Genomic DNA, 15,974 nt, shown 5'->3' on the forward strand with positions numbered 1-15,974 from the left:
GTCAGGATATCTAGCAAACCCGGATAAAACAGAAATTGTGTGTTGGAACACAACATATAGCCTAGGTCCTGAGAGTGGGGAGTTTAGATATCTCGGGATAAAAATAGTGAAAGATCTGAAGAAAATACCGCCCCTAAATATCGCCAAAATTGAAAAGGACATAGATTATCTCTTTGCTCGGTGGAAGAACCTTCCTATGACGATCTATGGAAGAGTTAACCTAGTAAAGATGTCGGTCCTTCCAAAATTGACATATCTTTTTAATACGATCCCCCTCACCTTTCCACCAAAAATTATTAGTAAAATTCAGGGCAAAATTGGAAGTTTTATATGGGGGCAAAAGAGTGCAAGACTTTCGTGGAAGAAACTAAGAAGGAAGCTTCTAAAGGGCGGCCTGGCCCTACCAGATATTAATTGGTATCTAATGGCATTCCAGTTCAAGGGCACTAGGATGTTATTAACAACTCTGGTGGAATCTAGATGGGGCAGGCTGTTGGGGGAAATGATTTCAGCTGAGGGGGAAATTGGACAAGGTGGGTTTCTGTATAAATTTGGGGCCCCCAGATTTTTTTAAACGTGTACGCCTCAAAGTTCTAAAAAATGCTTTATCAAACTGGTACAAAATAAGGCGAACTCTGGGTATAGGCTATTTCTCCCACTTTGCCCCAATATGGGATTCACCGGGGACCCCAGAGTGTCTGAAGGATGGCTTAGCGGTCCCTATAAGGAAGGCTGGTTTGGAGAGATGTTCGGACCTGGTAGACTCAGAGGGGGTACTCCCGTGGGAGCTGTTAGAGGCGAAGATTGGCCCCACCCTCTCGAGGTTCAAATACCTCCAGTTAAGATCATGGCATGAGGCAGAAGTGAGCGAAATCAAAGGGAACTGGGACGGGGAGCAATTACTTCAGGATCCACATACAAGGAAAAAAGAAATATCTCTATGGTATACAAATTTGCTGGAGGCGGAGGATAGAGAGACCCCGCCTCAAGCGTTGGTGTGGAGCCCTCTCTCCCAAGCCCACCCTATTGAAGCACGTTATGAATCTTCTTTTAAGCTACTCTATAGATATATAAAACCTGCTAGGCTGAAAAATAATCACTTTTTTGTGCTGAATAGGCTTTACTACACTAGAACTGCTAGGTTTGCCCCGGTCCCGACTCCACAATGCCCCAGATGTAAAAATGACAAAGCGGATGATATCCATATGTTTTTTGAGTGTATAGAATTGTGTTCATTCTGGAGGAATGTGGGGGATACCTTGGCTGCTATTTTTGATATAAAATTGGAAGTTGATGTAAACCTTGTGTTTTTTGGTTCAAACGACCCTATAAAGGAAGCATTGTCCCAATTAGAAAGGGGATTATTACTATATCTAATTATTCTGGCTAGGAGAGAGATCTGTTTAAGGTGGAAGGATCCGATCCCCCCCAATAGAGAAGATTGGGTAAAAGCTGCGCTAAATATGGCATGTTTGAACCAGGAAGACAGGACAGAAGTAGACGGAAACATCTGGTCCCCCCTATTAGTGTGGGGAGGTCGTTTGCAACTGATCAATCGCTAGTGCCATGAAGGCTGAATCCTGGTCCAATGATTACACCTATCCTCAACAGCGTGGGGAAGCCCAAGGGGGCAGCGACCTATGCAGTGAGTCGAAGGGCGCCCAGTTTCTCAATTCTCGGCTTGTAAAATCTGCCTAGGTTTAACGATGAGATGAGGACAAAAAAAAAAATTCAGCTGGGAGTCCATTTGGACCTGGGGACTTCCGTGGCCGATATGTCGGCTTTGAGGGTCTCCTTGTCCTCGTCCGTTAAGATCGAGGTTCGAATAGTAGCCAGGTAAGCCATGATCTCTTCTGATTCACTCAAGTCCCTGGCTTTGTAGAAGTCCCTGAAGTAGGAGGCAAACGTCCGGACAATCTGGGGATCCCCCCTCTGTAGCTGCCCCTACCCATCGACCACGCCCTCTACCCACCGAGCATCCCTTTCCTTACGGCTTAGCCACTCTAAGACCTTCCCAGATTTGTCCCCGACGTCGTATAATCTATGTAGGGTCACTTGTGCCTGTGCTTTGGCTTCGTACGTTACTAGGGCTTTATAATTCTGTTGGGTATAAGTCAGGCGCCGGAGCACCTGTGGGTCCCCTTCCGACAAATATCGACGCTCCAGGTTCAGTATTTGGGTTTCCAGGGAATTAAGTTCCTCCTGTGCTTTTCGCTTCCGGCACGATATATTCGATTTTGGGCCCTATCTCGGAGCACTGTTTTGTAGGCCTCCCACACTACAACGCCCGACTGCACTGATCCCATGTTCTCTGCAAAGTACACTTTCGTGTCGGCTCTAAGGCCCTGCATTATCTCATTATTCTGGAGATCCCATGCCGTCAGTCTCCAACCTCCTCCGCCGGCCCCGGGCATCCCACCCAACCAAACCAGAAGGGGGGAGTGGTCCGAGATCCTCTTGCCAGGTATTCGGCCTCGTCATCAGCCCCAAGTGCATGCCGGGGGAAAAATATATAGTCCAGTCTCGAGTGTACCTTATGTGCCCCTGAGTAATATGAGAAGCTTCTGGTGTCTGAGTGGAGCCGCCGCCACACGTCTGTCAGGCCCAGTGTAGTCATAACCCTGGCCAGATGTGTAGTCGGGGGGCTGTCAGTTCGGTTCCCTGATCGGTCCATGGGGGTGGACATAACGTCATTGAAGTCACCTATGATGTGTAATGTATCTGGTGTGTCTAACAGGATATCAGCCAATCCGGAGAGGGTCCTGGCCTGGCGTTTTGGAGGGGCGTAGATCGTGACCCTCCATCGTCCCCATGTCCCTGATATTCCCACATAAGTCCCCTGGGGGTCCGTCCATGTCCGGGTTGCTGTAAAGAGGGGGGATTTTTCAATCAAGATAGCAACTCCCCGTGAGCCCACCGTGTATCCCGCATGTGCCAGTACTTTGTAGGCTCCTCTTGCAAGAAACCCACATTTTGTTCCCTTAAGGTGGGTCTCCTGAAGCAGGACGATATCGGGGCGCACTCGTTTAACATGTGCCGTCACCAACCCTCTTTTGATTTTATCCCCTAGGCCATTTACGTTCCATGTGAGAACCTTGTAGGGGCCATTTACCTGTCTGTCCTCGAGGGGTCTTTGGTCAGTCAAGGAAGCCATGAAGTAGTGTCTCTCGAGTTTATCCCTGACGGAGGGTGTACGGTGAGCGTTTATACCTGAGTGTCTCTGTGACCAGTGTGCCAACTAAACATAAAATAAAACCTTCCCAACCATAGAACTAGTGCAACCCCCTCACTCTCCCCTCCCAACCCCATCTCCCCCTCCCTCATGACTCATCCCCGGCAAAATGCTAAGGAGTAGACTTTAGGGCAGGTAGAGGTCTATCGCCCTCCCTCACCCAACTCACGCCACAAGTTCCAACTCCTGTAGCAGTCCCAAAACCTTCGGAACAAAAACAGGAAGAGGTAAAGCTAGACACAAAGGGCCTCATGTAGGTAGCCAAATACCGGTCGGTAACGGCCGATTTTCGGTAAATATGCCGTTACCGACCGGTAGTCAGACAAGTGAGATGTAGGAGTCCAAAAACGACTTTTCGGTAAATATGAGGCGGTAAATACCGATTCATATTTACCGAATTCCAAAATACCGATTCAGAGTTACCGAATACATAATTAACGAATCGGTAAATATGAAGTGGTAAATATGAAGTGGTAAAAATGAAAATGACATGTAGGAGCACTCGGTAATTAAGAAATCCAAGAAAATCGGTAAATTAGAGTCGGTAATTAACACGGATTGAAAGCAGGTGGTAACCATCAACAGTGCAGATAAGCAATCCCAAAATGCAACAGCGTGGACAACATGCCCGCTATGTACGTCATTGCAAGGCGCCTACATCTACAGGCAGCAGGACTGAGGGTTTGGCGACGGGAGGAACGCATCTACAGACAGCGCATCACACTAGTCCAGCTGACTGATGCAGAGATACATGAGAGGTACAGGCTACACCCCGAAACCATCATGGACTTAATCAGGGACCTGCACCCACTCCTGGACCAGCCAATAAGAAGGGCGCACGCCACACCCCCACATGTGCAGGTGCTCTGCAGCCCACATCTGTTGGCATCCGGCAGTTATCAGGTGGTGACAGCTGCGGTGGGTGGTGTATCCCAGAGTTGCCCGTCCCGTTCCCTCAGGAGTTTCCTGGATGCCATGATGCAGAGAATGCACCACTACATCAGCTTCCACAACACACAGGCTGCACTGCAGTAAACAAAAACAGACTTTTATCACATGGCACAGTTCCCCCATTTCATTGGCTGCATTGATGGTACACACATCCCAATCTGTCCACCAGCTGACACAGAGCACATCTACAGGATCAGGAAGTCCACCCACTCCATCAATGTGCATACCGAATTGAATGATTTTGGGAATGGTCCTGTGGGTGGCAGAACCCAAAGGTGGGCGTATGCTACCTACAACGAAGTCTGCAAGTTGTCGCACAGTGAGGCGGCTTCCAGATTGAGAGCTATTGACCAAGCAAACATGGAGAAGGCTTTTGCCGTCATAGATAATAGCTTTAGCACTCTCACTTCTAGGATTCATACATGAGACAATAGGCACATGCAAGTACACGGCGCATGCAATGTACGAGCCCCGATTTTGGCGTGCGTCCTACGAGGTATCCCAGTGCCTGTGATTACACCTTCTTTCACTCTGCTTGCAAACGGTATTTATTTAATTTTGATTAATGAAGCTTGCTGCGGGATGTGAGTGGGAATCCCGTACATAACTGTCTCGCATAAAGTTGTCTGCTGCAATACTGTTTTTTTTTCCACCCCCGCATGTGCGGCGGAATGTTTCCATCTGGCCTTCGATTCCAACCTTGAAAGCAGAGTTCAACAAGTTGAGCAGAATAGAGCGCCATTGTCCCACAAAGAGCTGCCTTTGACTTCCTCTCGTGAAACATTTGTCCTTCACGTTGCGAATACGCGCACTGAGGTACAGGCGCCTCTGAATACTGACCTCCCCCTGCATTTCAGCTCTTTGATCCAAACTATTATCAATGCCTCGTCCACGACCGGCCTGGCTCATTTTTTTGTAACATGTGGGCTCAGGGCCCCGTGACCTCTTTCCGAAATATTTTTGGTGTAATTCCGGCATTTGTTCATTCACTTTTCTCGAGCATCTTTTGAGGTGTTCCGCTGCTTCTGGCGCTAGTGGCAGGTGTGCTGCTTTACCTTTTCGTACTCCGGAATGGCTGCTCCTTCTGTGCCACACGAGCACCTATCCCGTCTGCATCTTCTTCGTGATAGGATGCTTGACTTCTATGGTACTTTGCCATTGGCGACTTTGAGCCTGGCTTATGGATTATCCTTCAGGTATACCTACTTCACCTGCGTACAACCTGTATTACACTGCCTGGATTGTCCCTTTGAATGGCCTCTGGATTTGTGCTTGACCAACATGGTGTCTCCGGTGCCGGATTTCGATCGACTGATGAGGCCCTTAGTGTCTCACGAGTTGTCCTGTTCTGGTGTCCGGATCATGGCGTGTGGTGCGGCGCATGGTATCCTGGGTAATTGGGACATCTCAGCGGCAGCCTACGACTTCTTGTCCATGAGCTATTTGGAGGAACCTTCCGGGTGCCCTCTGATTGTGCTAGAGGCTCCGTTGGTTGGAGAACACGTATGTTCCTTTTCTTTACTTAATTGGATGGCTGAGACTTTTAGTGGCCCTGCTAACGATTTTTTGTTGGAAGCCGTGGCCACATATGCTGCCTATACATTCATGGATTAACTGGATTGTCGTCCATTGCGCCTGTGCTACTGGACAGCACCCTGGCGCAACATTTATTTCTCTTATTTCTCGTTTTTCTCTTCCTGATGGTCTGCTTGAGTTTTTTACTATACTTGCATTGTGTTTTTAGGAATTTTATGCTGCAATGAATTGGACTTTAGGACTTTGGCGCTGCATTGGTTACGCCTTGTTCTGCTCTGACGAAACTGAACTCTGCGTTCTCTCTTTTCTTGCCTATTACATGTTGCTTCGCTCAAGGGGGCGTGTAGTGAGTTCTCCCTGAATACGTACATACATTGTTCAGTTAGCATAACCACGTTGAATATTATGTAGCCATCTTTTTGTCTTTGCACACGACACTGCGTTTACATGTTCTTTCTTGAATAAACTGCTGACTCGAGACTTCCTTTAGACGAGTGCATTCTGTTGTTCCCATCCCAAGCTCTGCGCAGCGACCTTGGTCTGTACATGCTGTGACACACAGTCTGGAATTTTACACGATGCATGTTTTCCACTCTAGGTTGTTCGACCCACTATTTAGCCATGACACACGCGCAGCTGCAAATACCTGAAAGTTGGTGCTTTTCATATCACAGACATCATGTTTATTGTTCAGACCGAAGACGTGCCTTCCTGCGAGACGGCTCCTGATGCTCCTGTGATGTGATTTCACTGAGCTGATTTTTGAGGTATGGGGTCCCCTATTCAAGCCGGGGAGACCTTCTATTATGACATGATTATGATATTGGCTACTTGGTTGAGGGAAGGTGGTAGTATCCTCGGTATTTTCCGATTCGCTAAATACCACCTCGGTATTTACCGATTCGGTAAATACCACCTCGGTATTTACCGATTCGGTATGTACCACCTCGGTATTTACCGATTCGGTGAATTCCGATTCGTGATTACCGAATGTTACCGAATCGGTAACTGTTACCGAATTTTTACCTACATATAACTTACCTATTCTAATTTACCGATTCGGTACGGCTCGGTATTTAAGAACCGGTAAAATTTATTTACCTACATGAGGCCCCAAGAGAGAAAATCCAGAAGGACCTCGAAGAACGCAGCCACTAGCTTACCTCTAGTCCTCCATAGAAGTCAACACAGGAAGAGAGAGAGAAGAATAGAGAAAGGAGAAAGGAAAGGAGGAAAGAGAGAAAAGAAAAAGGAATGCGTGTCCAGCATGCATGCACCGGTATGATAGTCAAGTCAAGTCAAGTCAAGTCAAAGAATTTATATAGCGCACTACATACCCGGAGGGTCTCAAGGCGCTTAGGGAGGGGAGGAGGATTACTTGTCAAATATCCACATTTTAAGTTGCTTTCTGAATGCTAGGTGGTTCTGGGTAAGGCGAAGGTAAGTGGGGAGTGAGTTCCATGTTTTAGCAGCCAGGTATGAGAAGGATCTGCCTCCCATTGTGGTCTTGTTGATGCGAGGTACAGTGGCGAGGGCTTGGCTGGAAGAACGTAGTTGGCGGGAGGGGGTGTAGAAGGACAGTCGTGAGTTGAGGCATTCTGGTCCGATGTCGTAGAGTGATTTGTGTGCGTGGGTTAGCAGTCGGAAAGTGATCCTCTTATTGACGGGTAGCCAGTGGAGGTCTTTCAGGTGACCAGAGATGTGTTCGTTGCGCGGGATGTCTAATATGATCCTGGCTGAGGAGTTTTGGATTCGTTGGAGTTTCTTCTGGAGTTTAACGGTAGTACCTGCGTAGAGGGTGTTTCCGTAGTCCAGTCGGCTCGTGACCAGAGCATGGGTGACTGTTTTTCTGGTTTCGGTGGGGATCCAGCGAAATGTTTTTTTGAGCATGCGAAGAATGTTGAAGCAGGATGAGGATACGGCGTTGACTTGTCTGTACATTGAGAGTGAAGAATCCAGGATAACGCCTAGGTTCCGTGCGTGGTCTGTCAGGATGGGTGCTTTTCCAAGAGCTTCCGGCCACCAGGAGTCGTCCCAAGCAGAGGGGGAAGTACCTAAGATGAGGACTTCTGTTTTATCTGAGTTCAGTTTCAGACGGCTGTGTTTCATCCATTCGGCAACTTCTTTCATTCCTTCGTGTAGGTTAGTTTTGGCGGTGCTGGGGTCATTGGTGAGAGAAAGGATCAGTTGAGTGTCATCCGCGTAGGAGATGATGTTGAGGTTGTGTTGGCGGGCGATGGTCGCGAGGGGATTCATGTATACGTTGAAGAGGGTGGGACTGAGTGAGGATCCTTGTGGTACGCCACAGATGACTTCAGTGGCCTCGGACTTGAATGGTGGAAGGCGGACTCTCTGGGTTCTACCGGTGAGGAACGAGGTGATCCATTCAAGTGCTTTTCCTTGTATTCCGATATTTCTGAGGCGTTGTAAAAGGGTGCTGTGGCAGACTGTGTCGAAGGCTGCAGAGAGGTCGAGGAGGATGAGGGCGACTGTGTCTCCATTGTCCAGTAGAGTTCGAATGTCGTCTGTTGCTGCGATGAGGGCGGTCTCAGTGCTGTGTTTTGCTCGGAAGCCGGACTGTGAGGAGTCGAGGGATTTGTTGGCTTCGAGAAAAGCGGCGAGCTGGTTGTTGACAGCTTTCTCGATTACTTTGGCCGGGAATGGAAGGAGCGAAATGGGGCGGTAATTTTTGAGTTCGGTGGGGTCCGCTGTGGGTTTTTTCAGAAGGGCGGTGAGTTCAGCGTGTTTCCATTTTTCCGGGAAGGTGGCGGAGTTGAAGGAGCAGTTGATGACGTCTCGGAGGTGTGGTGCTATGACGGAGTCTGCTTTGTTGAAGATGTGGTGAGGACATGGGTCTGTGGGGGATCCTGAGTGGATGGAGTTCATCAGGCGGATGGTGTCCTCAGTGGAGATTGGGTTCCAGTCATTAAGGGTGTTCAAGGGGGGAGAATGTTCGGCATATGGTTCGGTGGGTTGGTCTCCGGGTTGGTTGTCGAAGCTGTTGTGGATGTCTGCAATTTTGTTGTGGAAGAATGAGGCTAGGGAGTCACAGAGGGTTTGAGAGGGGGTGATGTCGTTGGAGTTGGACGAGGGATTGGTAAACTCCTTGACGATGTTGAAAAGTTCCTTGCTGTTGTGGGCGCTGTTGTCAAGTCGATCCTTGAATGCTGTTTTCTTGGCCTTTCGGATTAATTGGTGGTGTGTGCGGGTGGCGTTTTTGAAGGCGTCCTTGGTGCTAGTGGTTGGGTCTTTTTTCCAGGCCTTTTCGAGGGAGCGGCAGAGTTTCTTGGATTTCTTAAGATCATCGTTGAACCATGAGGCCTTCTTGCTGCCAAGTTTGATTTGTCGTTTTTTCAGTGGTGCTAAGGTGTCGGCGGTGTTGGATAACCAAAGGGTGAAGTTGGCGGCAGCTTGGTTTGGGTTAGAAGAGTGGGCTGGGGTGTTTAGAAGGAGCGATGAGGAGATCTGGTCGATGGTGATTTTGTTCCAGTTTCTTTGCAGAGTTGGTTGGAGGTGGTTGGTGGGTTTTGGCTTGTTGTAGGTGAAGTGAACGCAGCTGTGGTCAGTCCAGAGGAGATCCGTAGTGTAGTTGAAGGAGACATGTTTGCTGGAGGTGAAGATGGGGTCGAGTGTGTGGCCTGCGATGTGGGTGGGGGAAGTGACCAGTTGTTTAAGTCCGAGGTTGGCGAGGTTGTCCAAGAGGGTGGTGGTGTTGCGGTCGTTGATCTTTTCAAGGTGAAAGTTGAGGTCTCCCAGAAGGATGTAGTCTTTGGAGGTGTCATGAACATCCAGACGGACAGGGAAGAAGCAGCGCGCAATCTAGCAACGGACGTAGAACAAACACTACATTGCCCAGAAAGCAACGCGCCAAGTTCCCGCCAGGTACAAGGGAGCAAACAACATAAAAGACGACCGTCTGCAACGGGGCGGTGCCAATGATTCCGAAAACTACCTGAGTTTCCAGTCAACGGCCGGCGGCAGCTCCGTGTTCGTCTCAGCTACGAAAACCCCAGCGTTCCTCTGCCCGTGCTTCTGTCCGGGAAATCTGCACGCCAACCTTCCAAACCCCTCCCAGATCGTCGTCGAAGGCAGCGGTCCGGGTGAGTGAACCGTCACGCCCTCCTTCCTCAAGACCCGTTGGTTTACAGGTGATAAGTCCCTGGAGGGTCTCTCCCTTTCATCACCTTCTACCTCCGTTATACTTGCTCCTTCGGAACCGGTACCGCAGCGCTCCCCAGCCCCAAGGATTCCTGGGCTTGAAGTAGAAGCGCGGGCACCAGTTACTCTCCTTCCGTTTCTGTGCTACAAAACCGCCTTCCCGCGCTCCCCAGCCCCACGGATACCTGGGCTCGGAGTCGAAGCGCTGGTGGTTATTCCTTGCTATCAGTACCAGTTCTTCCAGATCTCATCCCTACGTGGTGCGCCCAGGCCCCAAGGATTCCTGGGTCTGGAGCGTTCTACCATTCCGACTAGGGCGCAGCTTCAATAAACTCATTGGGCTGGAAGCGCTCGTAGCCGGTGTTCGCGGCCCCATCAATCTCTCTGGCCAAGAAGGAGATCGGACTTCGCGGCCCTGCCAGGCAACGAAGAAACAGACACACCCTACCTCGTCTAGGGAGGAGAAAGAGACAGGTGATTAGAGGAAGCTCCGTGGAACGTATTCCAGCTCAGAGAGAGACAGTATCGTTCCTAACCCTCTCCTTCTCTCGTTTCAGGACCCTTTCCCTGCGGTCTCCTCCCTTCCTTCCCTCACCCACCTGTCTCCCAAACCCGAGGGTCTGTTATACGAAACCGGGTTGGGGACGGATGGGAGGGGGACCCCCTATAGCATCAGCGTCATCCTGAGGAGCAGACTCGAGGAGCCACGCGACAGAATCATTGGCCCACGAATTACTCTCCTCCTGATCACGCTGATACAGAAATGACCACGTTAGAGGACGTGATGGCCGCCCTAGCCCAGATGCAGGTAGAACTGGCCACGTCTAGGGCAGAAACAGCGGCCTTGCACACCCGCATGGACCGCCTCCAGAAAAATCCCTTTGATGCCGGGAGTGTATTCCCATCAACCTCCCCCCAAGTGGTAGTGGAGATGCCATCCCACGTACCTTTAGCCCCTCCGGAAAGATACCATGGGGAGATCCAAAAAGTGCAGGTATTTATGACGCAAATATTGTTGCACTTCCAATGCAAACCCAAATTGTTTGCAACCAACCAAGCCAGGGTCGCGTTCCTCATTTCCTACCTGGCGGGAGAAGCCGCACAATGGGCTGTCCCCATCATCAGGAGAGACGATGCCCTCCTATATGACTGGGACTCCTTTAGGGTGGAGTTTGAAAAAACCTTTGATCGCCGTGCGGAAACCTTCTCAGCCGACAGCGACCTCCTTGACCTTCGCCAAAACTCCAACGACTTCATTGGGTACATCAACAGTTTCCGACGGTTGGTGGCCGAAACCGACTGGCCGGAATCTAAGCAGACGGCGATATTCTATCGAGGACTAACGGACGACCTCAAATACGTTATCGCCCAAATAGACCCACAACCCCGTACCTGTACGGCGATGATTGAATTGGCGTCCCGTCTCGAGTACCGCTTGAGGGACCGTAAAGGAGATCACAAGCGAAAAGAAAAGACCTCGGGTTCATTCGAAACCCCCCGCACCGTGGAGCCCAGGCCATCCCGCGCCGAACCCATGGAAATAGGAACTGTCAGAGCATCGCTGACACTTAGTGAACGTGACCACCGACGGAAGCAGGGTCTCTGCCTTTACTGTGGTAAGAAGGGCCACTTCCTCCGAGAATGCCCGGTACGTCCCAAGACCGGCCGCAACCGCGGCGGACAAGCCGCAGTGGTGTCGCAAGATGAACCGGCGGGAAACCCACGAGCTTGAGGGTCCAGGAAGGGGCATCTTCAAGCTACCACTCCATCCCTTCGACCGAAGCCAACCTCACCACGGAACCCAAACACTTCTTCATTTCCGTTTCTGTGATTGTAAACCATCGTCCCCAACCCGTTCGCGCCATGATCGACTCCGGCGCCACTGGGTGTTTTATTGACAAACAGGAGGCCGAGCGACTTCAAGTTCCACTACGACTCATGGACAAACCTGAACTCGTCTACGCAGTGGATGGGAAAGAGCTGGACTCCGGTCCCATTACTCATCAAACCCCTCCCCTATGGGTTACCATCGGGGAAGACCATGGCGAGTGGCTCACGTTGAATGTCATCAAGGCTCCAAGATGTAACCTCATATTGGGGTTACCCTGGCTGAGAACGCACGAACCTCACATAACGTGGGCGAACAATACGATAAAGTTCAACTCCGCGTTCTGCCACCTACGGTGCCATCAGCCACCTTGGCCAAGGGACATTAACCAACCCCCACATCAGCACGTGGCCACGGCAGCCGAGAAGGAGGTCGCACTCCCGCCCTGGTACTCCGCTTACTCTGAAGTCTTCGATAAACAACGAGCCGAAGAACTACCACCACACCGGCAGTACGATTGCCGTATAGACTTGATCCCGGGAGCCACCGTTCCATGTAGCAGGATTTATGCCCTCACGGGTCCCGAAACCCAGCATCTTCGGGAGTACTTAGACGAATTTCTGAAATTAGGCTTCATTCGTCCATCCAGGTCTCCAGCGGCTTCACCCCTTTTTTTTGTTCCGAAGGCCAACGGCGAGCTCCGTTGCTGCATTGACTACCGGGCACTGAACGCACTAACCATAAAAAACCAATACCCGCTTCCACTGATCCCGGTGCTCCTGGAACAGGTACGGGAAGCCAACATTTACACCAGGTTGGATCTTCGGGGGGCATACCACTTGGTTCGCATAAGACAAGGGGACGAATGGAAAACCGCTTTCAAAACTAGGTTTGGTTTATTCGAGTACCTGGTCATGCCCTTCGGGCTTTGTAATGCCCCGGCCTCTTTCCAGTTTTTCCTCAACGAGGTGTTGAGGGACTTCCTAGACAAATATGTCGTGGTGTATATTGGTGACATTTTAATCTTTTCATCAACTGTACAGGACCATATACACCACGTGCAAAACGTGCTGCAAGCCCTGAAAAACCATCAGTTGTTTTGTAAACTCACGAAATGTGAATTCCATGTCACAACCGTGGAGTTCCTAGGGGTCCTATTAACACCCACAGGGCAGATCATGGCCAACAGGAAGGTACAAGCAGTGGTGGAGTGGCCTCAACCTAGAACAGTGAAAGAGGTCCAGAGCTTCCTAGGTTTCTCGAACTTTTATAGGAGGTTCATCCACCACTTTTCACAACTGGTAACCCCTCTCACCAGGCTAACAAGAAAAGGGGTTCCTTTCATCTGGTCTCCTGAGGCCCAAACGGCTTTCGACCAACTTAAGAAAGCATTTACCACCGCGCCCATCCTACGCCACGCCAAACCCGACCTACCATTCATCGTAGAAGCCGACGCCTCCGATGTGGCGGTTGGGGCCGTCTTGTCCCAAAAACAACCTGAGACCGGACTACTTCACCCAGTCGCCTTCATGTCCAGGAAGCTGTGCCCGGCCGAACAGAATTACACCATCTCAGAAAAAGAGCTGCTGGCCATCAAGGAAGCCTTCCTGGAGTGGCGACACTGGCTAATGGGCGCGCAACACCAGGTGACGGTGTTTACCGACCACCGCAACCTTCAGTTCCTCCGCTCGGCTAGACACCTCTCGCCCCGTCAAAAAAGATGGATGCTCTTTTTTGCGGAGTACCATTTCTTAGTCACCTATCGACCAGGAGCCCAAAACAAGAAGGCAGATGCCTTATCCCGTCAGGACCTTCGAGACACTCCAGCACAGTCCATCGACCAACCCATCCTGTCGCCCAGTCAAGTAGTGGGTGGCCTCCCAACCACAACGTTCTTGCAGGAGATAAAGAAGGGGATACGCACGTTTGCCTGGGCAGCTTGGCTGAAGAGGCACAAAGAATGGCGAATGCGCAGCGGCCTTCCCATGTGCGGTTCTCGAGTGTTGCTCCCTACTCAGCGGCTCCGCAAACTCGTATTCACCTGGTGTCACAAGGCACCGAGTGCAGGGCATATGGGAGGGACGAAAACCCTAGAACTAGTGTTGAGACAATGCTGGTGGCCCACGGTCCGTCCCGATATACTGCTTTGGGTGAAAAGCTGTCCAGTATGTGCCCAAATGAAAGCGGATCGCCAAAAAGAACAAGGCCTCCTCATGCCTTTGCCGACCCCGACGCAACCGTGGGAAAAAATCTCTGTTGATTTCATCGTCGGTCTACCTACGGACCAGGGCTGCTCCGCGATAATCGTAGTCGTCGACTACTTAACGAAAATGGCCCATTTTATTCCGTGCAAACAGGTGCCCACAGCAGGGGCCCTGGCAAAAGAACTTCTGATACACATCGTGAGGCTCCATGGGCTCCCCCTAGGAATCGTATCAGACAGGGGATCACAATTCACTGCACGCTTTTGGAAGGTTTGGTGTGAAGAACTCGGCATCCAATCCTCACTCTCAACCAGCTTTCACCCACAAACGGACGGTCAGACAGAAAGACTGAACCAGACCCTGAAACAATACCTCCGTTGTTACGTTGATCAAGCCGCAGGTACTTGGGTGCATTGGCTCTGGATAGCTGAAATCGCCTACAACAACTCCGTGCACTCCTCCACGCGCTTCTCGCCCTTCTTTCTTGCTTACGGGCATCACCCCCGATTCCTCCCGTTTTTCTTACCGCTCGCACACAATAAACTGCCCGAGGTGCAAGACAGAATAAGGCACATTCGCGTTGCAATCAAAAAGGCCAGGGACAATCTGAACCGTGCTAAAGCGCGCTACAAAGACCAAGCCGACAAACACCGGCGAGCCCCACCAGTATACCACAAAGGCGACAAGGTGTGGTTATCAACGAAGCACATCCGGTTCCGTAAACCTAGCATCTTCAACCCGAAGTTCATCGGACCTTATCCGGTAGTTCGACACGTGAACCCGGTGGCGGTGCAGCTGCGACTGCCCAAAACGATGAGGATTCACCCTGTGTTCCACGTCTCCCTGCTGAAACCCTCCTTCTGTCCGGTTCGGAAGGTTACGGCCCCTGTCTGGGTCCATCATGAACAGGAGTACGTGGTTCGCCGAGTGCTTGACTCCAAGTGGTCTCGCGGCAAGCTGTGGTACCTTCTGGCCTGGAAAGGCTATGGTCCAGAGGAAAACTCCTGGGAGCCCGCTTCAGCGGTGCATGCTGACCGTCTGGTGGCTGCCTTCCACCGTCGCTGTCCGGATAAGCCCTCTCCCTCTCTCGCCGCGGGACGCGGTGTGAAGGGGGATGTGCTGTCATGAACATCCAGACGGACAGGGAAGAAGCAGCGCGCAATCTAGCAACGGACGTAGAACAAACACTACATTGCCCAGAAAGCAACGCGCCAAGTTCCCGCCAGGTACAAGGGAGCAAACAACATAAAAGACGACCGTCTGCAACGGGGCGGTGCCAATGATTCCGAAAACTACCTGAGTTTCCAGTCAACGGCCGGCGGCAGCTCCGTGTTCGTCTCAGCTACGAAAACCCCAGCGTTCCTCTGCCCGTGCTTCTGTCCGGGAAATCTGGACGCCAACCTTCCGAACCCCTCCCAGATCGTCGTCGAAGGCAGCGGTCCGGGTGAGTGAACCGTCACGCCCTCCTTCCTCAAGACCCGTTGGTTTACAGGTGATAAGTCCCTGGAGGGTCTCTCCCTTTCATCACCTTCTACCTCCGTTATACTTGCTCCTTCGGAACCGGTACCGCAGCGCTCCCCAGCCCCAAGGATTCCTGGGCTTGGAGTAGAAGCGCGGGCACCAGTTACTCTCCTTCCGTTTCTGTGCTACAAAACCGCCTTCCCGCGCTCCCCAGCCCCACGGATACCTGGGCTCGGAGTCGAAGCGCTGGTGGTTATTCCTTGCTATCAGTACCAGTTCTTCCAGATCTCATCCCTACGTGGTGCGCCCAGGCCCCAAGGATTCCTGGGTCTGGAGCGTTCTACCATTCCGACTAGGGCGCAGCTTCAATAAACTCATTGGGCTGGAAGCGCTCGTAGCCGGTGTTCGCGGCCCCATCAATCTCTCTGGCCAAGAAGGAGATCGGACTTCGCGGCCCTGCCAGGCAACGAAGAAACAGACACCCCCTACCTCGTCTAGGGAGGAGAAAGAGACAGGTGATTAGAGGAAGCTCCGTGGAACGTATTCCAGCTCAGAGAGAGACAGTATCGTTCCTAACCCTCTCCTTCTCTCGTTTCAGGACCCT

The sequence above is a fragment of the Triturus cristatus genome, chromosome 3_2 (assembly GCF_964204655.1).
Source record: "Triturus cristatus chromosome 3_2, aTriCri1.1, whole genome shotgun sequence".
Taxonomy (NCBI): Eukaryota; Metazoa; Chordata; class Amphibia; order Caudata; family Salamandridae; genus Triturus; species Triturus cristatus.